At 40.6% G+C, this 26,109-nt stretch overlaps 1 long non-coding RNA gene across 1 annotated transcript; it reads left to right on the top strand.

Annotated features, from left to right (window-relative positions):
* Window positions 1-58: 58 nt before the first annotated feature.
* Window positions 59-26,109, top strand: LOC121860151. The gene is made up of 4 exons (XR_006087823.1): window positions 59-228; window positions 11,050-11,082; window positions 21,737-21,864; window positions 25,939-26,109. It is a non-coding gene; the product is annotated as an uncharacterized LOC121860151 (long non-coding RNA).

Here is a 26,109-nt window from a genome sequence, read left to right as displayed (position 1 = left end):
TTTACTCTCAACAGATGAACCTCGTCACTCCCTCTCTCTCTCTCCCGCGTCCGGGGAAGGTGGGTGGGTGGCGCGCGCATCAGGTCTTGGCGAGTGTGGCGGTGACTGTGTTACTGGTGCGCTTCACAACCTGTGCTCTTATATCGCCCCCCACAACCACCAAAGTGTTTTCTGTGTGTGCCTCGTGTTCCCCTAAGGCCATGCCTAACAAGGGAAATAACAAGAGACGTAAGTAGAGCATTCTGTTGTTGTGTTTCTCTGTGGTAGTGAGGCTTTATCTAGCTAGGGTGTGTGTGTGGCGACGCTGGCCAAGGGAGGCTGGGAGTGTGATGTATACCAAGGGGTTTATATGGGTGTGTACTAGTGTATGTGTAGCGATGCTCACCAAGGGAGGCTGAGAGTGCATATATGTGTAATTGTTCGTGTGCACATGTGTGTATATCATCGTGCGTGTATGCTGCGTTGTATTCATGTGTGATTTATGTGAGTACACATGAGTACATGAAATTATGTATGTGCACATGTGTGCATGATATTGGGGATGTGTAGTCTGTGTCTGTGTGCGTGTGTGTGTGTGTGTGTGTGATCCTACTCTACACTTCATATATAAGCCACTCCAAATGTCTTAAGTTCTACATAAACACGCATGTATTTCTTACTTATGGTAGTATGTATGTCTTCCTTACTTATGGTAGTATGTATGGATGTCTTCCTTATGGTAGTATGTATGGATGTCTTACTTATGGTAGTATGTATGGATGTCTTACTTATGGTAGTATTATGTCTTCCTTACTTATGGTAGTATGTATGTATGTATGTCTTACTTATGGTAGTATGTATGTATGTCTTACTTATGGTAGCATGTATGTATGTCTTACTTATGGTAGTATTATGTCTTCCTTACTTATGGTAGTATGTATGTATGTCTTGCTTATGGTAGCATGTATGTATGTCTTACTTATGGTAGTATGTATGTTTGTGTTATTTATGGTAGTATGAATGTATGTCTTGCTTATGGTAGAAGGTATGTATATTTTACTTATGGTAGTATGCATGTATTTCTTACTTATGGTAGTATATATGTGTTTTACTTATGGTAGTATGCATGTATTTCTTACTTATGGTAGTATATATGTGTTTTACTTATGGTAGTATGTACTGTATGCATTTTTTCTTATGGTACTATGAATGTATGTCCTACTTATGGTAGTATGAATGCATGTGTTACTTATGGTAGTATGAATGTATGTCCTACTTATGGTAGTATGAATGCATGTGTTACTTATGGTAGTATGAATGTATGTCTTACTTATGGTAGTAAGTAAGAATTATGTGAGTGCTTTTATGCTATATTAAACTTTCAATTTTGAATGAAGAAATAATACAGTATCCTTCTGTGTTCATCCTCTGCCGTCTTATATACAATAGGTTTTTAAGATAATGAGGGAGAGAGTAAGCATATTATAAGATCATTTACTAATAATGTTATTAAATTCAAAATGTATGTTGTTTTTATTCCGCTTAGTGTGTCTGTAGAATATGTGACATCAGGAATAAAGACAACCAGAGAAATGGACGATGAACGCTGCTCGCTATGCCGTGGAGATAACCTTCTTCAGATGTGCCAGACATTCCTCAGCATGTCCACAGGAAAGCGAACTTCCCTTGTAAGGAACAACGTCGCTGCTATGCCTGCCTGGGTCATAATCACTGGATAACAGAGTGCAGCCAGAAGATGGTATGTGGTATAGATGGCTGCTCTGGAGTACACTCGAGGCTCCTGCACTTCACGGGAGCTCTGACGAGCAATGACAAGGTGCAACGGGGTGAAGTTGAGAAGGGAGAACACCAGACTAGCCTCCAAAGGGTGAAGAGAGCTACCACAGGGGGCGCCTACCAAATAGACATAGCACCTGACCACAAGCGACCTAGAATGAGTCAACGTAAGGCTATTATGCCACCACCGGAATCGGCATTTAGTAGAGCTAAATCATGGAAGGTCGAAGCCGGTACAAGCGCCATGGGGAAAAGAAATCCGCATAAATGGGTCAGGGAAAACCATAACCAACAATGGAATTGATGATCGGCGTGAAGAACCCAACGATTGCGAGTTGTGACTACAAAGTTCCAGCAGTCGCACTTCCAATAGTGAAAGTCAGGGTGGAAGAAAAGAACCTAGAGGCGAAAGAAGCAGTAGTCACCGGAGCTCTCTTGGATTCAGGCAGCAACTGATCATATTGCACGTGTAGTCTAGCTTACCAGCTGCAGGCAGAGGGAAGGCCAGTTTCCCTCTCCATTGGCACAATCATGAAAGAAAGTAATAGTGTAAACACCGAAGAAATCAGTGTGAGAGTGGCTAGCGTAGGAGTCAGAAAGAGCCGATCCATCATTATCCCCAAGGTCATCATTGTTGAGAATCTACCGTCTTCCCTGAAATCGTCGGTCGCAGACACCCAAGATGTCACCATGTGCGAACACCTACGAGGTACTGCGCTATGCCAAGCACCGAAAAGAGTGGATCTCCTGATAGGTCTAGACGTACCACAAGCACTAGCACCATTAGAAGTAAGAACTGGGAAAAACGGAGAGCCGTTTGCAATACGCACCTTGCTAGGTTGGACTATATATGGACCACTTGGAGTGGCGAGCCGTGATTATGCCGTGATCAACCACTTTGTCAGAATGGCAACACTAAATTTGGAGACAAATCTGGAAAAACAAGTCAGGCGCTTCTGGGAATGCGACTCAGCCTACAGTAACGATGATCCCGTCTCTGCTGAAGACAAGAGAGTCCTGACGCAGTGGTCAACGTCAATTACTCAAGTGGACGGACACTACCAACTGCCCATCCCGTTTCGCCATGAAGAACCGGGACTCCCAGACAATAAGAAACTTGCCGAGCAGCGATTGGCAGGATTGAGAAAACGCCTCCTGAAGAACCCAGGGCTCTCTCAGAAGTATAAAGAAGAGATGAGACGCCTAATCGACGAGGGACATGCTGAGCGAGTCCCACGTCAAGAACTCAGTGTTGCACCCGGGAAGACCTGGTATCTCCCACACCACCCTGTGTTGAATCCCAACAAGCCAGAAAAGGTGAGAATAGTGTTTGATTGTGCAGCCGAATATGAGTCGATGTCGTTGAACAGCCAGGTGATGCAAGGGCCAGACCTTAACAACAAATTGATGGGAGTCCTCATCAGATTCAGACAAGGAAAGGCGGCACTCATGGCTGATATCGAGGCAATGTTCCACCAAGTGCGAGTAGTACCCGAACATCGAAATGTCTTACGATTCTTATGGTGGACGGACGACCAGCTGTCAGGGGCCCCCACCACTTACCGAACGACAGTAAATCTCTTTGGAGGAGTGTGGAGTCCTTCATGCGCCGGGTATGCGCTACAACGAACATTCCAAGACTACGGGGAAAGTCTCCATGACGACATCAAGAAAGCGAATCATAACTTCTACGTCGACGATTTGCTTCTCTCAGTAGATTCGCGTGGAAAGGCAACGATAATTACCCATCGGCTGAGACAGCTGATGAAAAGGGGCGGATTCAGACTTACGAAGTGGGTCTGTAATCACAAGGAGGTCCTCAAGGCAATTCCACAGACAGAGAAAGCTGTGGGAGTAAAGGAAGTAATTTTGAAAGATGACAGGCTCCCACTGAACGAGCGTGGGGAATCTTGTGGGACCTGGAAAAGGACGAACTAGCGGTCCGGGTCCAGATCCCTAAGAAACCGGAAACGAAAAGAGGCCTTCTGAGTATGGTCAGCTCCATATATGACCCACTGGGACTCATCGCTCCGAGTGTCATAAGAGCCAAAATCATATTCCAAGATGAGTGTAGACGAGGTGTTGGATGGGATGAACAAATCACTGAACAAAACAGGGTCGCATGGCAAAGATGGCTGGATGAACTACCTCACCTATCACGAGTTCACGTTCCATGGTGCTACCGACCAGACGATATGAATCCAGTGACTACCGTGCAACTACATCACCTCTGCGACGCCTCCCAACGAGCGTATGGAGCTATATCGTATCTGAGAACCACGTGTGAAGATGGAACTCACCATATCTCCTTCGTGTGTGGCAAAGCCAAGCTAGCCCCTCTGAAACAGCAGACCATACTTCGACTAGAGCTTTGCGCGGCAGTGCTGGCTGCTCAGGCAGACAAACAACTACGGCAAGAGCTTGAATTACATATAGACAGATCAGTGTTCTGGACAGACAGTACGGCAGTCCTTCAATACATACGAAACACCGAAAGACGCTTCCAGTCCTTCGTGGCCAATCGAGTGGCAACGATACACGAGGACTCCAATGTAGAACAATGGCGCCACGTGACGTCGGCACTGAACCCGGCCGACGACGCTAGTGGTGGATTACATGGAGCAGAGCTCAACGAGGAGGGCAGGTGGATTCGGGGACCTGCTTTCCTCTTTTTGGAAGAAGACAGTTGGCCAAAGAGTCCATTGAGGATTCCAGACCTCACAGACGGAGACCCAGAGGTGAAGAAGGAAACCACGGTGCTGACAGCGAACGTTGACCAGGGGGAGGGTATCCTCGATAAGCTATGGGCCAGGTACTCATTGTGGCATCGACTTCTGAAGAGCGTAGCATGGATTAGAAGGTTTATAGAATGGCGGCTTGGGAAGCGAAAGAACAAACATCACCGAAAAAATCGGCTCCAGGTCAGCGAATTGGAAGAGGCGAAATTAGCTGTCTTAAGATTTATGCAAAGGAAAGGATTCCCTCGAGAACTAGGAATGTTAATACAGGGACAACCCGTGAGAGGTAGCGACATAAGGCGGCTGAAACCTCATCTAGACACAGACAGTCTGATCAGAGTAGGTGGCCGACTGAAGCACGCTGCTCTCCACCCAGACCAGGAGAATCCCATACTATTACCAAGGGACAACAGGATCACGGGGCTCATCGTGAGAGAGGTACACTCAACTAGAGCTGGACACTCAGGACGAGAACACACTCTTGCCATAATACGTGAGACGTACTGGATACCTAAGTGCCGAAAATTACTCGACTGCACAATACGGACGTGTGTGACTTGTCGAAGAAGCAACTGGAGGCCTACCCATCAACGCCAAGCCGACCTGCCAGAAATCGAGTGCGCCCAGGAGGCCGGCCGTTCACCTACACTGGAAATGATTGCTTCGGCCCTTTTTTGGTTAAACAACGACGAGCCCGGGCGAAGAGATGGGGATGCTTATTCACCTGCCTGACCACCAGAGCCATACACCTAGAAGTCCTCACCTCACTAGACACCGACTCGTTCCTCAATGCCCTAACAAAATTCACCTGCCGCAGGGGACCTCCCAAGCGTGTTCGGTCTGACAGGGGAACCAACATGATTGGAGCTAACCGAGAGTTACGAGAGGCGGTGAACGGCTGGAACAACAGTGACAAGGTTGGGAATGCCCTTCTACAGAAACAGATAGAATGGCAGTTCAACCCCCCGACAGCCTCTCACATGGGAGGAGTGTGTGAGCGACAAATCTGCACTGTAAGGAAGGTCCTCCAGGGAGTGGTGGGCACCCAGACACTAGACGATGAAAACCTCAGCACTGTGTTCTGTGCCGTAGAAGAGATCATCAACGGAAGGCCCATCACCCCAGTGTCTGACGACCCAAAAGATCTAGAAGCACTAACGCCGCTCCACATACTACGGATGAACCCGGAGACACTGTCCACCGGAGGCGATCGGTCCATGACAGAAGGTGTACCGACGAAGATGGAAGCATGCCCAATTCATTGCGGACCAATTTTGGAAAAGGTGGGTAAAAGAATATCTCCCAACATTATGTCAGCGACAAAGGTTCTTCAAAACTCGCCGTAATCTCCACGCTGGGGATATCGTGATCATCTCTGGACAACCCCTTCCCAGAAGTCAGTGGATGCTAGGGAGAGTACTGGAAGCTCTACCGAGCAAAGATGGCCTGGTGCGAAGTGTTAAAGTGAAGACAAAGGACTCAGTGTTAATACGCCCAGTGACGAAACTCTGCCTGTTGGAAGGGTTGGGAGAGTGAATCTAATAATATGCCGTGATTTCGTGCGAAGCCCGACAGGGGGAGTGTTACCGCCACAGTAAGATAAGCTAGAAGAGAGAGAAAGAGAGGGATAACCATAATAAGATAAACTAGGCGAGAGAGAGAGAGGGGGTGAGATAAGAGATATAGTGTTGACAACGAATTTGCTGACCAATCTGCTGAGGTGTTTCAATACGAAAACATATGGCCCTCGCCTACGGGCTGAGATTGCCCTCAGGGTAGTCTACTGATTTCTACAGGACAGACAACACGTTGGTTCAGACCACTAGACCCTAAAACGTGAGTGATCGTGAAGTATTAGAATCTGCTAAGAAACTCTAAATAACTTTAATAAGTATATTTGTGTACTGCAGTTTGATCATATTATACCAATTGTCTCCTGTATCAGTAGTTATAACATGTGAGTTATATTTAAGATGTTAACAGGCTATGTACTGTATATTGATTGTATTATTCATATGATGTGTCCTGAGATAACAGCATTTGTTATATGAGAAATGTTTTTAACAGGTTTTGACCGAATTATATGGTACGCGTCAATGTTGAGGGTTTATTTCTCCAGCAACAAACCAATAACGCTCCTATGAGCGTTAACACTTGTCAACCCTCAGTGAGACAGGACGTGCCCGGAAGGCGCTCCAGGTTTTAGCAGCCAGGCCGAGCCTGTTTGGCCCTGCCCACTCCCCCTGCTATACCCCTACCAGCCTTACTACACCAGGATCGATTCAGCAAAACATTCCAGTGATTAGCTGAACGATTGATTACGGAGCAGTGTTCCTATAGCGCACTTAAGGAACTTTCTCGGCAAAGCATTCTAGTCATCAGTGCAATAAGTGATTATCATACAGTGCTCGATAGTGCACCCCAAGGAAAAGTCAGACAGTGGGCACTTTATCGGTCACCTTTAAAGTGCCAGTGACAAGGACCACCGCGGTGTTTACATATATCGTGAAAACTGTGTCGGCAACCCCAAGCACCAAGGAACGGGGACCCAGGGTCTTTACGACTGACAAATATTAACAGATGTCTACCAGTGTCAGTGTCCCTCAAAGTGCCGCCAGTGACAAACACTTCCGTCCGCCCACAACAGATCTCAACAGATGGCCACCAATCACTTACTCCCGACGCAGTCTGTACCATCTAAAGCGTGGGAACGGTTATCCTGATGGCAGTGTTATCGCGCGACTCAAGTCACTGAAAATATTCCACGCGCGGAGCCGTAGACAAGGCCGTCATACACATGAGCCCATTAGAACTGTAACCTCCACTAGGAAACCGGAGAAACCCACCCCTGACAGACCATACCACCACACTGAAGTTCCACGGATATGGTATGATCTCCCGTCTTTACTGCTATCCAACGTCACTTCCCTAGCTAACAAGTTCGACGAGCTGGCAACTACAGTCAGGTCAACCGCTGCGAGCGTCGTTGCCATATGTGAGGCTTGGCAAATTGTGCCTGAAACGTGTCATATTGAGGGATATCAACTCTTTCATCACCTTCGTTTACAAAGACGCGGAGGGGGCGTTGCCCTCTTCTGTCAAGATGACCTACGCCCGTCACGCCTGGATGTTCAAGTCCCAGCAGATGTGGAAGCATTATGGGTACGTGTCGTGCTACGGGCCCACCCACGCAACACTGCTTCCATTATAATCTGTGTGGCATACCATCCGCCTCGATCACCCACCAGAGACACTCTTATCAATCACCTCATCACCACCTCAGACCACCTCAGAGTTAGGTACCCATGTGCCAAGTTAGTATTATGTGGGGATTTAAATGAAATTGACACCACTGATATCCAGGACCAGCTATCACTATCACAAGTTGTGACCTTCCCCACACACGGTCAAAATACCCTTGACCTTATCTTAACTGACTTAGCGGACCAGTACCAACCACCTCAACCAATGCCTCCTATCGGGTGTAGCACACACTTATCAGTGCTCTGGTCCCCAGCTGCCACTCCCACTCAAGTACAGAGACCCTACATCAAGACCTACAGGCCGATTACTGACTCTGCAGTGCGCCTCTTCGGGCAGTGGATAGTTCACCATCCCTGGACTGAAGTACTTAGCGTGGATGACGTGGAAACCAAATGGATAAATTATACCAACACCACCACGGAAGCTCACCACCACTTCTTCCCCGAGAAGTCCGTCAGATCTCACCCAGCTGACTTGCCCTGGATCACACCTCGGATCAAAAGACTTATGCAACAGAGAGACAGAGCCTTTCATCTCAATGACCACATCCGCTACAGGTCCCTTCGCAACCGAGTCATCCGCGAAATACGCACTGCAAAGAAGTCCCACTACCCAACCAAATTACAACACCTGAAGCAGACCAACATCAGTCAATGGTATGGTAAGCTTAAAGAACTCTGTGGACTAAACAATAAGACACACCCCCTCCCCTTCCTTAGCCATCTCACTAATGTTGACGCAGCTGAGCAAACAAATAACCATTTCGCTACTATATGCCAGACGCTCCCACGGCTTGACACAACCACTCTCCCTGCTTACCTACCAGCCCCCCTTCCCACTGACTTAGTAGAAGAATTTGACGTAGCAAAACGCCTGGACAAACTAAAATTAAAACGCTCTACCACCCCCATTGACTTACCAATGAAACTCTTCAAGGAGTTCTCCCCGGAGCTTGCTAAACCCCTCTGCTCCATCATCAATGCTTCTCTCAGTCAAGCCAGATGCCCAGCTGACTGGAAGACCTCTTATGTATCACCAGTGCCCAAGTCAACCAGCCCACAATCCTTAAATCAGCTACGACCTATTGCAATCACCCCAATACCCAGCCTAATCTGTGAAAGTTTTGTGTTCGACTGGGCTTATGCTGATATTGCAGGAGTCGTAGACCCTCAGCAATTTGGCAACATGAAAACTTCCTCCACCACTCACTGTCTTGTCAGCTTTCTCGATTACATATACCGCCATCTCGAGAAACGAAAAACGTCTGTAGCTGTCGCCTTCATTGATTTCACTAAAGCGTTCGACCTAGTCGACCACAATATAATCATCAACAAAGCTATTGACCTCGGGCTTCGGAGAAGTCTTATACCATGGCTAACAGACTTCCTCAGTGACCGACGCCAAGCTGTACGCTTCCGAGGGGCTGTCTCCACCTTTCAGTCACTCACCTGTGGCGTCCCCCAAGGCACCAAGATGGGACCACTCTGCTTCCTTATGCTCATCAATGATGCCCTAAGAGAAACCCCTGCTCGCTGGAAATATGTCGACGACTCCACCATTGGGATCAGCGTCAACAATTCTGCTCCCAACTATACCGCCCTTCAGGATTTATTGAACAGTCTCCAAAACTGGGCCACCAACAACCATGTCACCATCAACCATACCAAGACCATGGTTATGCACATCAACCTCTCCTCCGACATTGTCCCACCTCCTTCCATTACTCTAGGTCCGAACACACTCCAGGTTGTAGATTCCACGAAGCTCCTCGGCGTCACCATAGACAACAAACTAAATTGGAAACCACACGTCAGTGAAGTTGTCAAATCCTCCAGTTTCCGTCTCCACCTCCTCCGCCGACTCAAGTCCCTCGGAGTTCCTGCACACGAGCTCCTCAGTGTTTACACAACATTCATACTTCCCAAGCTCACCTATGCCTCCCCCACCTGGTCTTCCTCCCTAAATGCCACACAACGTAAACGCCTAGAAAAAGTGCAAAAGAGGGCATGCAAGATTATTCTCTCCCCTTCCTACTCCACATATCAAGAAGCGCTCAACACACTGACCCTTTCGACTCTCACTGACCATCACCACGACCTCATCTGCAAATTTGGTAAGAAGCTTCTACACCATCCCCGACACCGGCTCCTACTACCACCTGAGATCCCTTGTCCGAGAATTGCTGTTCGACACCACAACCGCATCCAGCCCATACATGCACGAACTGATCGCTATAAGAACAGCCCAGTCCCAACCATTGTAAAGATTATCAATAACTTGTAATAAATCAGTGTATTCACTCCCAGTAAACACTGCTCCTTACACTGTCACTATGTTGAAATGAACTGTAGTTTGAGCTTTTCCCCATCTAGTTATTATATGTCTTATTTGTGTCACTTATGTTACTTGTATATTATTTGTAATTCGTAACCCATTCCCCAAATATGTAACTGTATATTTTCAGCCTTCTGGCTGCCAAGCTCTTTCAATAAACCGTTAATTATTATTATTATTTATTATTATTAACATCCACAATGGAAACGTGGAAAAGATAAAGCCTGATAAAACCACACAGGAAAAGGGGAGACAATTGAGCACCTGAGCTTTCGTCTTTATTCAAAACATCTTCAGATGTAATTTTATCAATATATATATATATATATATATATATATATATATATATATATATATATATATATATATATATATATATATATATATATATATATATAAATAAGTAAATCACTGTAGTAGCGCATGATCCAGGTATATGCTGATAACCACTTCTCCTTAGTCTGTACTCACCCCTGAAGATGTGAATTAAACGAAAGCGCTTGGGAACTTCATGTTTTCTTCTTTCTTGTGGTTATCAGCATATATATATATATATATATATATATATATATATATATATATATATATATATATATATATATATATATATATATATATATATATATATATATATATATATGTGTGTGTATTTTTTTATTTTGTTGTTCTTGTATTGTTACCTTTTATTTATTTTAGGCACTGATCATGGAATACGAACTTTTCCGAAACGTAAGCTATATAATATAATGTTTCTTCATATTCTCGGCTTTCTTATATATATATATATATATATATATATATATATATATATATATATATATATATATATATATATATATATATATATATATATATATATGTGTGTGTGTGTGTGTGTGTGTGTGTGTATATATATTATTTTTTTGTTCTTTTATTGTTACTTTTATTTCTATTTTAGGCACTGATGATGGAATACGAGCATTTCCAAAACGTAAGCTATAAATGTAATGTTTCTCCATATTCTCGGCTTTCTCATATATATATATATATATATATATATATATATATATATATATATATATATCCCCCGCGTCGGCCATCTTTGTGTTGGCTAGTCGCGCGCCAGGAGGCTGAGTGACCCTCATTGACACTGGTGTGCACTGTTTGCACTCGTCCATAACATCTCTGTGTGATTAAGTGAAGCTATTATTTTATTTTCAATCATTTATTATATACTACAGTATAATAAAACTACATTTCATTGAACAACACTAATCATTAGCATTAGGTATCCTTTTGAGGACACGAACCTGGTACCCTGAGCCCATGGGAATTTCTGTGCATTTTTACCTTGCAGACTGATCATTAGATTCCGCTGAACAGCATTAACTTATTCATGCTATTTCTACTTTTGCAGCTTTGAGAGATACATTTCGTGCTGTGAACTGTTTGCCTGTATACTATATGTGTAGCTCACCTGTAGATAGGTCTCAGCTACTGCTTTGATTAGCAATACAAGATGATTGTTGAGAGGATCACTTCAGACATGTGTATTGCCAAGCCTGGGAATATAGTTTTGTTCAGGAACTCTGACAATACATAAATTAAAATTTTCTGGCAATCATGTGTTGACAGTTTTGCGTAGGGGTTTATTTTACTGGCAAGCAATATTTTTTTCTCTGAATATCTTTTCGCATAAGCAACGTATAGTAATGGCATCTTTAGTTGGAAATGAAAGATTCCCTTTAGTTTTGGTAGTGATTAATGCATGAGTTTCATCAACATTTTGGGTAAATAGTACACTACAACATGCTTCACACTTCAAAGATTTCTTAAGTTTCACGGATACAAAACCAGCTATATATGCAACTATCTTCACAGTACAAGGAAAGACCACACTAGCATTTCCCTCTTCTGAGAGCACACCAGGCTGCTCATTTGATAAATGTTATCGTGCTCAAAGACCCTGTATGCTTTTATCAAGAGAAGAGTTAATTAAATTGCTCGATGGAGCATTGGCATTAAGATCCCTTAGATAATTACTAGAGGTAGTTAGGATTGGGGACTGAACTAGATGATGATTGCTTGCCTGTAGCTAAAGAAGCTCTCACTTTTATGGTAGTGTCACACAAGCCTACTTTTAAGTTACCAAGTGAATATTTTTTTTTAATGGACTTTGCAGTAATGAAGGCAGTAATTTAGTTTTGCAGGCTTTGAACAAACTTCATTCAGTTGGAGTGAATATTGTGTCTCTCACTTTTGATGATGCAGCTCCTAATTTAACTATGATGAAAAATCTTGGTTGCAGCTTGAATCCTGAAAATATAAAGTCATATTTTGATCATCCTGCTACAGGAGAGCCAGTGTGCATTTTTCTTGATCCATGTCATATGGCCAAGTTGTTAAGAAATTCTCTTGGCGATCTAGGTAAATTTTTCGATGCAGAAGGTCATACAATTGAGTGACGATTCATTGTCAGTCTCCACCAGTTACAGGAAAAAGAAGGTCTGCATCTCGGAAACAATTTAAGAGCTTCACATATTAAATACGTAAAGAAAAGAATTAATGTAAAATTGGCGGTGCAGTTACTTAGTGACTCTGTTGCTAACAACCTCCAGTTTTGTTTGGATGAGAAGATACCCGGATTTCATAGTTGCCAAGGAACAATAAAATTCATACGTACACTCATAGCAGTGTTTGACATCATGAATTCTCGGAATTTGTGTAGTTAGGGCTGGAAGCGCCCTTTGTAGGCAGATAATAATTCAGAGGTAATGAAGTTCATTGAAAGTGTGCAACAGTATCTGGTTTCCTTAACATTACTGCCTGGTAAGTTGCCTATTGTTCAATCTAGAAGAAAAACAGGATTTATTGGATTCCTTGTTTGTTGCAAAAGTTTGCAAAAAATTTGCGAAATGCTAATTGTTACTTCAACACCACTTTTGGATTACTTCTTAACTTACAAGATGAGTCAGGATCATGTAAAACTATTTTGGGGCAAAATTAGTAGTATGGGAGGGTGCAACAACAATCCCACAGCTCGGCATTTCTCAGCAACTTTCAAGGTGTTAACTCACAATGACATTGAAGAAGTGACTCGTGGAAATTGCTTAGTTTTAGAATCTACCCCAATTCTAACTACCTCTAGTAATTATCTAAAGGATCTTAATACCAATGCTCCATTGAGCAATTTAATTAACTCTTCTCTTGATAAAAGCATACAGGGTCTTTGAGCACGATAACATTTATCAAATGAGCAGCCTGGTGTGCTCTCAGAAGAGGGAAATACTAGTGTGGTCTTTCCTTGTACTGTGAAGATAGTTGCATATATAGCTGGTTTTGTATCCGTGAAACTTAAGAAATCTTTGAAGTGTGAAGCATGTTGTAGTGTACTATTTACCCAAAATGTTGATGAAACTCCTGCATTAATCACTACCAAAACCAAGGGGATCTATCATTTCCAACTAAAGATGCCATTACTATACGTTGCTTATGCGAAAAGATATTCAGAGAAAAAATATTGCTTGCCAGTAAAATACACCCCTACGCAAAACTGTCAACATATGATTGGCACAAATTGCAAATTATGTAGTGTCAGAGTTCCTGAACAAAATTATATTCCCAGGCTTGGCAATACACACGTCAGAAGTGATCCTCTCAACAATCATCTTGTATTGCTAATCAAAGCAGTAGCTGAGACCTATCTACAGGTGAGCTACACATACAGTAGAGTAAGCAGGCAAACAGTTCACAGCACGAAATGTATCTCTCAAAGCTGTCAAAGGTAGAAATAGCATGAATTAGTTAATGTTGTTTAGCGGATTTTAATGATCAGTTTGCAAGGTAAAAATGCACAGAAATCCCACTGTGCTCAGGGTACCAGGTTCGTGCTATGATAAGGATAATTGATGCTAATGATTTGTCTTGTTCATTGAAATGTAGTTTTATTATACTATAGTATATAATAAATGGTTGAAAATAAAATAATAGCTTCACTTAATCACACAGGGATGCTATGGACGAGTGCAAACAGTGCACACCAGTGTCAATGAGGGTCACTCAGCCTCCTGGCGCGCGACCAGCCAACACAAAGATGGCAGAAGCAGGGGAGAATTGGCTTCAGGGAGCGCGCGGCATGCCGCCTCCACCTCTTATACCTCTATGGTTATAACGCTGCAAGTTATATAATGTTGTAACTCTGTTAGTTATGTATTGTTATAACACTGGCAGCTATATATTGTTGTAACTCTGTCAGCTATACTGTATATTGTTGTAACACTGTCACTTATATATTGTTATAACACTTAGTTACGTAGCCCACATCAGAGAGTAAGTGTTCTGGATTATAATAGCAACAGTTATGATAACTTGTTCTTATATATTGTATAACCAAATTTTATCAAACTGTATTTATGTAAAGTTAAGATATAATTATTGTTAGTTTACGCCTTATAATAGTATTGAAGTTAGTGCTTTGTCTTAAGTCATTATTGCCAATATTTATATTTTGTAATCACGTGATACTTTCCTCTGTTTGGTGCTCTTATCAACGCTGTTGACGCTAAGGAGACGTTGTTCATTACAGCGTTAGTGTTTCCCTTTGTAGTGGAAAACTATACTCGTTGTTGCCACATACAGTTAAAAGTGACCGAAACCATAAAAATAATAAGTGAATTCAGTTTTATAAATTAATTTAAATTTCCGTTCAGGTTTATCTTCACATTTAACATTCTTAAACGCTGTAAGACGCACACCACTTTGCAATTGGCGTGTGGTAAGTCCTTCCATCATATGAAATACACTTTTCTGATCCTCATTGTCATGGCATTTTTTGTTTTACCGCTATTAAGACCAACACGATGGAGGTAGGACGCTCCTATGTTATTATTATTAAACAAATACAAAACCCCTAAATCAAAGTAGAACAAGAATGTTTAAACGGGTAATCCCTCGTGTGCTGGAAACTGTTGACCTGGGTTATTATAAGCACCTCGTGTCATTATGAGCCTCAGTAGTTCATCTGATTCAAAATAAGCACAGGGGAGTTATTTGTCTTCATTACAAACACCTGCAAATCAGCTGATGTTTTTAAGTCACCTGGTGACAGGAGCACCTGTGATTCACTTAGGGTTGTAATTTTTTTTTTTTATGGGGAATAGCCCACCCGGGCCCAGGTTATCGACCCACAACAAAAAATATGAGTTGAAAGAAATTTAACATAGAAAACGAAAAGCTTATACCTGTATTAATCTACGCCACGAAGATGCCACAAAACCAGCTTTTTAAAGTGAGACAGATTGTATGAGTGTGGAAACACAGAAGAAGGCAGAGCATTCCACAGTTTAGCTGTGTGAAGAAAGAAGGAGGTACTCCAGTGTATAATGTGTTATTCTATTGTGACCGACATCCACAGAGAAATGGTGGGCACCGCGGGCAAGACTTGTGTTACGAGCCCACGGCCTTGCCGGCGGTACACAGGATGCCAAATCCACTGAACATTGCCCGTTAAAGTACCTGTAAAAGAGAGAGAGTGAAGCAACATTGCGGCAAGTCAGGTGTTTGATGTTGTACCTGTCGTTTTATCACTAATGTCCCACCGTTGGTGATCTGTATCATGCTACAGCGATAAGTACTCATCATCATTATCATCATCATCATCATCGGTGCGCCGTACTATATTGTACCTTTGACGCTGGAGATCACGGTTTGCCACTCAGGTCTGTCTCTTGTTGTCTGGATCAGTTTTTCTGCCGTCCATCCATCTCCGAGATTTTCAAGGAACTCCCCACGTTGCCTCCCTCTTCCTTTAATCCCTCGACTTTCTCTGGTAAGCTTATATTTTACAATCTATCTCTTCTCAAAATATGCCTCCACCCCCCCTCAAAAAACAAAACAAAAGCTGTCGTCTTTTGATTGCCACCAAGTGTTCTCTTTCTGTTCCTCTCCCCAGTACCTCCACGCATCTTCATCACCAAAAATCAGCACAGCACCAGGGGGTGCTGGTGGTAGAGTGGTACCGCTCTTGCCTTCGCAAGCGAGATGTCACGGGTTCGATTCCCGGGCCGGTGGAAGTTGTTTGGACATACTTCCTAGCCCCCATTAGTCCCTGTTCACCTAGCAGTAAAGTAGGTACCTGGTGTAAATCGAAAGTTGCGAATTCGTATTCAGGGACAAGTTGTTGGAGCGTCCAATAACTTGATGACGTAAACCATTGACTCTTCAGGCTTCTATGCCCTTGACTCTTCAGGCTTCTATGCCCTTAACTCATGAGACATAAAGGCAAGCATGAAATTACCATGCTTCCCTGTTGGGCGCTGTAAACGCTTCTGCGCTTCACCTTACACAAGGATGTAGGGGAGTGCCCAATAAAAAAATAAAAAAAAAGCACAGCACCACCTTCACTTTTGTTTTTCTTCCTTATTTCTCTACTTATATTCCAAGCTTAGCGTCTGCGTAATATGACTGACCACACATATGTTCCATGTACAAGTCGGTGTTGAATGTCACCAGGAAGATAAACACAACACTAATGAGTGTTGAGAAAGTCCTCAGACACTGCAGGAGATACTCGGTCTGAAAACACATCAGGAATAAAGACGATACCATTACAAGAAGCAACAAAGAAAATGTTGAATATTTACTGTATTACATTGCTCTCGCGTTTTCACTTCAAAAATTTTCAACTTACTGTATCTGCTATTTTCAAGTGAGAAAAAAATTAACATCATGGAGTTGTGACAGTCGTGAAAAGTATACGTTTTTTGTATAGGTATTAGAAGAAAACCTCAAAATTGAAAATTCGTATTTTTCCGACCCATTACCATTAGTGGATCCACGGAGAGTATTGGTCAGGACACCTTCTGTTGCTAAAGGAAAGCAACGTTTAGCCTTGAATAAGAAGCCAATTGGTAATTATATAAGAAAGAAGAGACGTGACGTGTAAGCAATTCATATAAACGATGGCCCAAAAAAGAATAACAATGTACTGTGGCTTCAAAAACGAACGTGACCATTTATCAAAGAAGCCACTGACTCATTAGAGGACATTCTTCACGTGGACGTCTGACCGGAACAACACAGATGACTGTCAAACACCTTCATTAATTCCCACCACAATGTGTCTTAATTATTAAAAGTGTTTCAAATATAACTAGGACAGATGGTGGTTAGGTAAGCTGTAAGCAGAAATTACTTTACATGGGCCAATAATCGTACTAAGTTTCCTGTATCCTTATGTTCTTATGTCCAAATGTCATAGTAAACGCGTGACCAAAGAGGATACAGCACCACACACACTCATATACTGTATACAATAGACCTGCTTCATGCACCTGGAAGTGGACATAGCAGGAATATGGGGTTATATCATGTCAAGCTGAGACACCTGCGCTTGTGTCTGGCAGTGTGAATGACCGTTTTAACCTCACATGACTGTGATCTAATCAACTGAAGTTAATGTTCTTTGATGTATGATTAAATGGATAGGATGCGTCAGGAATTTCGAAATAGTGGTTTACGCATACAAATTTGTGGTAAAACTGCAGATCCCGTGGTAATACTCAAAGTAAATATACAAGACCCTACAGTTATTTTTTTTTTACCCCGGCTACACTATTAAAATTGAAAGGTTGCTTATGATTGCTGTCTCATAATTATAAAAGGAGCAGCCTATGCACTAATTCAACAGCATATCTTGGTATAAGTGAATAACAAAGGTTTAAACCGTGTTACTAACCGTTAATGACGACTGATGTCTGCCGTCTCAATAATACATGCTATAACTCGAATGATCTTTTACACCACCGTAAGATGATTGGCCAAAACATGTCCCAACTGTTGTACCAGTGACAATACAGCCAGGTTTAGATAGTCTAGAATTCTACTCTGAAGTACAACAAATATATGGGTTTCTTAGTTTGACAATAGAACATTTTGGAGACGGCTCAAGGGGTTCTAATGCCTCCTATGCTTCTATTAAGTCTTGATATGTAAAAAAAAATATCTTTACAATTCTTGTATGAAACAAAATAACTTCACGAATGAAGGTTTCTAATAAAGGTCCAGGAGGCATACCTCATATTAATAGCTCTGCGTGTGGATTGTTCAGTTCGAAATTCATCGAACCTCTCCGGAAATATATATTTTTTGTAGAGTATTAATACAAGTAATATAAACTTACACAGAAAGTTGTTTTCATCAATTCAATTCAATTTCAATTGTTTATTCCTTGATAGAGGAAGCGGGATCCTAGTGCTGTCACTAGGTACCCCTGTACAATGACACCAGAATCATCTGGCAAGTGTGAAAAGTATATACAGTATAAATATTATAAAGGGGCTTACTAAAGCCTAAGGAAGGAAGGATGTTCCTTTAACACATAGTTAATATTATTTACAAAATATCTGGCCAGTATGGGGAGGATCATCGTGTCTCCGTCAGGGGGTCGTGGAGTGGTGGTCCAGCAGGCGTCACGGAAGCGTTGTGTGTGGGTTGTTTTCATCAGAGACCCTAGTTCACGCTATCCCCTCACGTCCCCGCGCATGTATTCGCGGGAAAATGTCTCAGGCCTAAAAATGACGTATCTCCTAAACTATAAATTATAATTGTGTATATTTTGGTAAATTTATGATTTTCTTATGAAGTAATTTCCTATTAAATCTGAAAATTAAACAATTTGTAGTTTAGATAAGAATTTCACCTCCCGCCAAATAAGTTTCCTTTCTCTCTAGTCATTTAGGGCGGCATATTTAGACACTTACTTTGTTATCTTGTCCGAAAAACTAGGAAAATAATGTTATGCTCAACTTATACTTAGTATAAAGAAACTTTTACATTTTATATTTACACACAGTGAAGGTGTGGAACAACTTACCCCCACCCATCCGAGCAAAAACAACGGAGGCTCCCTTCCTTTGAATCATCTCTTAAAAAATATCTATTGTCTAAGTATTAATATTTCTTGTAATGCCTACGATATTTACAGTACCTACTTTTATTGTACCATCAAAACCGTTTTATCGGAAATTATCATGTAAATAGATAAGAAATTACCATTGCAATAAACATATTTGCCAACTAGACATAATCCTGCCAGCTCTGTCCTCTTGTTCAACCTTAATACTGTACAACCCATGTTGTACTGCTCCACCATTATACTTATGTTTTTCAACTCCACTGTAATTTATGTATATACTTATAATTTAAATAAAAAAATAAACTAAAAAAAATAATAAATAAATTAAATTAATTAATATTGAAGTGATAACTGTGGTAACATTATGAGATGTTCTTATTACCACCATGCTATTGTACTATTCCAGATGATGCTAAATGTTACATAATACTTCCTGGAGATAAATTTATAGTGTATATCAGGTGCCTAAAAGTGAGCTCAGGTTCTCAACTGGCTCAGCCATGTTAGTATTGTTATTAATATCCACTCTGTATCTGTGTTTATCTGGCTAAATAAACCGTTTCAATTCAATTCAGTATATCGCGATCGAGTGATCAAGTCAAAAGAGACAGAGGACTCCCAGTATAATATTACTTTATAATCTTAAGTGATATTTGGTCATCAGTGGTGATGTATTATTTACCGGTTAGGACAATTATTAGGCTATACTGTGACATATTTCATCGCTGATTGCGGTATGTTTAAGTTCGTTTGCCTAATCATTAAATAAACGGCGAGACAGAAGTAAACTTGATGATTTTTAGTTAGTGATTTACATGTTAACTTGAAAAACCATTTCCTCATTCTGAGTGACAGAGTGTATTATACATGACAGTAAAACAACCCAAGAAAGCATACATATACGTTTCACAACGGCTCGCGGCTCTTGCTGTAAGACGTCCTGAGTAACGGCAAAATCGATAGAACCTTCCTCAGGCTGGAGGCAAGGTGGCTGGACAGTATTATGTTCCCTGGTGTTGTACACAGAAACTGGAGTTATTGTGCCATCCTAGTGTCCACTCTGCTGTGTGCAGCCCTGCAAGGAATACCAAGATTCCTTTTTGAAATAAATAAATAAATAAATAAATATAAAAAAAAAATATATATATATATATATATATATTGTTACAAGTTGGGGATTTAGAATATAGTTAAAAGTCTACCCAGATCCCAAAAGGCAACAACAATAAAAAACAAAGACAGTCGGACTATAAAAGGGTAGACGAAGGATGCGAGTTTTTGTTGTGTATAATAAAGTACCATAAATTCCTTAACAAAACATTCAGCTTTCTATAATTTACCCTTAACCATACTTAACCTAAACATACGCAACATTGGCTTAACAGTATATATATAGTTACACAACATACAACAATCTGAAGCAAGGTGGAGGTGGGGAGGCAATATAAGATTACAAAATACTCAAGTGCAGTGCTGAGATGGCTGACGAGTAAGGCTGAGTATTGAAGATGGTAGGTAGTCACTGTGCCGTAGGTTTCCAGGATAGGTGATCCTAGTGTGGTCACTTCCCAGAGTGAACTGAACTCTCCTCGAACTGGAGCTGATGAGGAAGACTTAGAGGAGGTGACGCAACAACCAGGATATGGAGAAGGGAAACCCAGGAGTGGTAACTAAGACTAGCAGGAAGATCGTTTCCGCCCTTACACGGGCACAGGTCAAACGACCCACAACGGAGCCTGGGGGGCGAAAGAAAAAAAAATGGAAAAAAATTGTAATTATAGAAAAAAAGGTTATGCTGTATTAATCTACACCACGTCTGTAAATTGTTGATAGTGAATACTTTCATCATTGTGAGTTTTGATCCATTTACAGACCAGACCATTCTTTACATAAGTGAGCAGGCCACTTCCTGCTCCACTATTGTATGCTGTAAACCCAGCTATCCTAGGTGCAACTTTCTTCTGTGTGCTGGACGTGTAAGGTAACAGTGGGTCATTCCACGACAGTAGATAGGGGCGAACAGGAGCCGATAATGGTGAGAGTGAAACTGGCGTTGCCACCTCAGTCAGAGAAGACATCACCTGTCATAGATTGCTCCCCCAATAGCCGGGGATGGTTTTCCACCAATCAGGAGCCATCTCATGACTCGTGTTCTTAGTAGTTGCCTACTGGTTAACTAGTGGTTTGGGGTCGTGTGGAGTAAGCAGTGTTTCTGCAGTGTAGGCTATTTACATGGAAGTGTGACTCTTCCATGTTACAATTCTATATCAACCAGGTGTCTCAGTTTGATGTATTATTAAGTTTAACAGCTTATTATGCTAATGAAATGTCGCAGCTTATTGTATTATCCAAATTTTACAGGTTACTGTTTTAACTAAGCGTTGACGCTTACTGTGTTAACCAAGTGTTGAAGCTTAATGTGATAACTACGTGTTGTAACTTATTGTGTTAACCAAGTGTTAAAGTTTAATGTGTTAACGAACTGTTGAAGCTTAGTGTTCAGTAAGTGTTGCAGCTTACTATGTTAACCAAATGTCGAAGTTTACTGTGTTTACCAAGTGTTGCAGCTTACTCTGGTGCTATACTGTTAATCTTGCTTGTGTGTGTGTGTGTGTGTGTGCAGTAGATCTTCCCATAATTCCCCAAAGAACATATGTGCCTATGCATGATAACTTAACCTACACTGTGATGTCAGTATCGCTGACTACCTCCTTCCCTTTCTCCCTCACAGCCAAAGGCAGTATGGCGGACAAGAAGCCCAGCCAAGACCGGTTCAAACAACAGTCTAAGGAGAAGGAACAGAAAGACCAAAAGGAGGAGAAACCCAAGGAAAAGGATAAAAAGTAATTGGAGAAGATGGTAAGAGAGGTAAAGCCTTGATTCTAAGGGGGTTAGTAATTCTGGGGTATACTGAAAGCTAAGAGAGCAGGAGAAATATTTTATATTTTACGGCTTGTGGTACGACAGGGCAAGTTTGTTAGTGAATATGTATTTATGTGTAGCCAACATTGGAGTTTTCGTGTACATGTGAGTATTGGCATATCTCATTTATTGGGAAAGGTTCTTTAACTCATCTGTTCGTAACTGCACCAAAACCAAATGAGATACGACAGCATAAGAATTATTCCAATAGTTTGGCATCTTAGCCATGTAAAGGGAGTTATAATTGTGCTTAGATACGTATGGAAGTGAGTGAGTGAGTCGGGAGATGTATAGTAGGGAAGTGGCAGAGCCGAAACCAGGCCAGGGTTGGTCGCTAGGCACAGAAAGCCTGTTCTAGTTCCAATGTTTTGTGTTGATAATAGAGGAAACAGTTAATAACCATTGAAAAACAACCCAATACTGTACTCGTGTGCTGATGTTGTTAGTTTTTGTGTTGAGGCTAATATGTATTTGTACATTGAGGCTTCACTCTTAGTCTGGCTCAGAATTAAGAATTGTTCATCATTACTTATATGTCAATCAAACAGTCAATGACTTCTTATTGTTCAGAGTAACATTTAACCTTTTTTTCAGACATTGTTCCTGATGGAGTAGATTTTTTTTTATCTTTAAACAAATCCATAAGCCAGATATCAAAGTGTCTTCACGTTCTCAAAGACAAAAAATATGGAGAAATATTCCTGGACACACCTGAGTGTTGGTGTTCATGCCTTGGCACACACACCATCACATTCACACGCAAAGTGAAAAAAAATACACAAGTGCTTATTTATTTCGAGTTTTTGTAATACAATAATTGTGATAATTATAACAAGTGTCAGGGTTCGGTAAATGGAAAGGAATTGTGATACATCCCCATATATTATTTTCAAGTTGTTTCTTCAGTGTTCCATTCGTCAAAGTCAGCCTTCTTTTCAAAGGGCCCAGAACTTCGTGATGGTAGCGACCCTCATGAAGTTGGTCTAAATATTTATCATGTACAAAAAAATTATTATTACACGCCAAGTTATCTTTTCCTACTCCTCTCCATCTATCAGCTTACTAGTCGGGCGGAGTCCAGCGTTTTTACAGGAAAGCTCTGGAGCATCCAGTGATGACATGTGATGCTCACCTGGGTCGCATTGGACAACACTCCGACCCAAACGGGAGTCGAACCCGGATCATAATGGTGTGATACAAGCGTGTTATATAGTATACATCATTAAAGAAAGCACAGTCAACGGCGTTCTCCAGCAGACATAAAACACCCTAATACTCGCCACAGACTCGAGAAGTTATAGGAACCAAACGCCGCTCATGATACATCACTGGCCTTAACCTATACTAGGTAAACACCATGGCAGACATTAAAGATTACAAAAATACAACATAATCACTAGGAACGAATTATCAAAGTCTTACCACAAGAATTCAAAGAAACATAAGAATTCTGGTAAGGAAAACATCATTGGCCAAAACAATTTCAACAGCTAGTGAATTACCACGTCCACCTACTGATCCGAATCCTTCATATTTCATATTTTGTAAATGATTATTGTGAGAGATTATGACAGGTGTAAGACACTCAAGGCCCTGACTGTATAGTCTTGCGTTTCTTTATATGAGGAGAAAAGCATCAGTAAGTCCCTTATATGTTTTATTATATGATATGGTGATTGTCACTAAGCTTACCTGTGAAAGATTTGGGAAATGTTAATGTGTCTCAAATCCAGGACACTCTCAGGCCTCGCCTACTGTAGATGCCAGTATAATCCAAACCCTTCCACACCACGGATTTGTTTCTCTTTTGACGTGTATCTTTTTTTAATGAATCTGTAAGAATTCCATATTAGTTACTGATTTTGTGTTGTCGCAGCTCATCCCAGTGATGCCCTTATTGTCACTAGTACCTCAGTGTATGACAGCACAAGAACCAAAACTTATTATTTTTTGCGCTCTCTTTACCCAGTGACTATTTCTGGTCATCGTTCCTGTAAAAACTCTACCTACCAGATAATCATTACCTCATCCTAGCAACGTAATGGTATTATCCGCGAGAGGCGATTCAAATTGTTTTCCTTATATTGTGGTTAATTAATTTTGTTATTAGTCAGATTTAAATTCAAATATCTTCCCGCTATTCACCAACTCATTTGGGTAGATCACCCGGGGGCTTGTCAAGTGCTGCTGAGACTGTACCTGAGAGCAAAACACAAAGGTCACACATAAAACTCTACGGACAAAGGATAAACCATCTATTATTTTACTGAGTAATCAAAAGTATACAATATATATATATATATATATATATATATATATATATATATATATATATATATATATATATATATATATATATATATATATATATATATATATATATATATATATATATATATATATATACAGGGCGAGCATAAAGTCTTTCCCTGATTCTGAAAAATCATATCTCGAAGACCATTCTAGATAGAAATATGAATGTTGTAGCATTGTGTAGACGAATTCATAGAAATTTTTTTCATGCATATTATAAGCTGCAAAAAACTGTATGTTTGTACCTAGCATATGTTTTGTGTAATAAATGTTTGTAATCAGGGAAAGACTTTATGCTCACCCATATATATATATATATATATATATATATATATATATATATATATATATATATATATATATATATATATATATTGCTCCGTTGTTTTTTTCCGTAATAGAAATAACAGGGCATGGAGAAAAATAGGGTTAGGTGCAGATTCTCGAAATCGAAAAAAATTTAATAGTTAGCTTACTTACAAAGGATAGCAGAGTCTAAATAAATGTTACATTCATATCTAATAATGAAATCATATAGTAAATGTAACACTTTACCTTGAAAAAAATATGAATATGTAACTTGATGGGGAGAAAGGTGATTTTGAGGTTGATAACATCGAGCTTCTCAAGTGTTATATCCTTTTTTCTAGATCTCACTTGGAATTCTATCACCAGAACGCTTCTTGGAGATATTCTTCTTTACCATATTCACAATTAATGCCACAAAATTGGAGAAATAGTAGCAAAAATCGCGTTATAGCAAACAAACATTCGCGTTATACAAATATTTTCTAATTCATAAATGCGATTTAGAACAAATTCATACCCAGCGTTATACTTTGAACTCTTTATATATATATATATATATATATATATATATATATATATATATATATATATATATATATATATATATATTGATAACTACAAGGAAAAGAAAAACACGAAGTTCCGGTGTATATATACAGAGGAGGGTGAGATCAGGTCCATTGGTCAGGTGTTAGACAATCTTTGCATAGCAGGTTGGTAGTCAGGTCAGAGGGTAAGGTGATTAGAGATAACTTCTAAGAACAGTATTTACTTTTTTAGGAAATTTCTGACTGGCCATAAACGATCATAAACATCATAGTTTCATAGACATTCACATAAATTAATAGTTTCATGCAAATTATAACCTACTCTAACTTACTTTAGGTAAAATTTTATTATCGTTAGCAAACGACACCTTATATGAAAAAACAAATTTGACCATATACGAATTAGTTTCCATTGAGTTATAGCAATAAAAACAAAAGTTATCCCAATTCAGCAAGGCTTCAGTTTCTTTGAGCATAGTCTGAAGATATCCTGTTTAGTGAACGAAAACTGAAATTTGGCATGTGAGGTGGAATTATGCTTCTCCTAGGTCATGCTCTATCTCCTGTCCCTCCACCTGGGCGAATTAAGTTGGGTAAATCAGCTAGTGAATCATAAGTGTTATTGCTTCATTAAATTATATTTCAATGACGCAAATTAGTTTTTTTTTAGGAAGATGGGTCGAAGATGATGCTTGCAGGTGTTAAAAATGCCAGTGATCTTGTATATTCTAGTGGAATTACTTGTATTGTACCCTCCATGTGTATTCTTATTATAATAACTAAAATATTCTCCATTATATGTGACTTCACAGTATATTATACTGACGTATGCCTTCTTCAGTGTTTCAGGGTATCGGACTACTTCTACACGTCTCACAACATTAAACTGCAAGTGCGTCTCCTCCACCTTCTCTAAAATTACCAGTAACTGTCCTTCCCGTCATCAAGTGCTTCAAGAAGCTTTCCTCTTCGTCAACTAATGCTTCAATCAACACTCCATCATGGATCCCTA

The sequence above is a fragment of the Homarus americanus genome, unplaced genomic scaffold (genome assembly GCF_018991925.1).
Source record: "Homarus americanus isolate GMGI-L3 unplaced genomic scaffold, GMGI_Hamer_2.0 scaffold5831, whole genome shotgun sequence".
In the NCBI taxonomy this organism is placed as follows: domain Eukaryota; kingdom Metazoa; phylum Arthropoda; class Malacostraca; order Decapoda; family Nephropidae; genus Homarus; species Homarus americanus.
The sequence above is the reverse complement of the archived record's forward strand: the minus strand, read 5'-3'. Positions and strand labels throughout refer to the sequence as shown.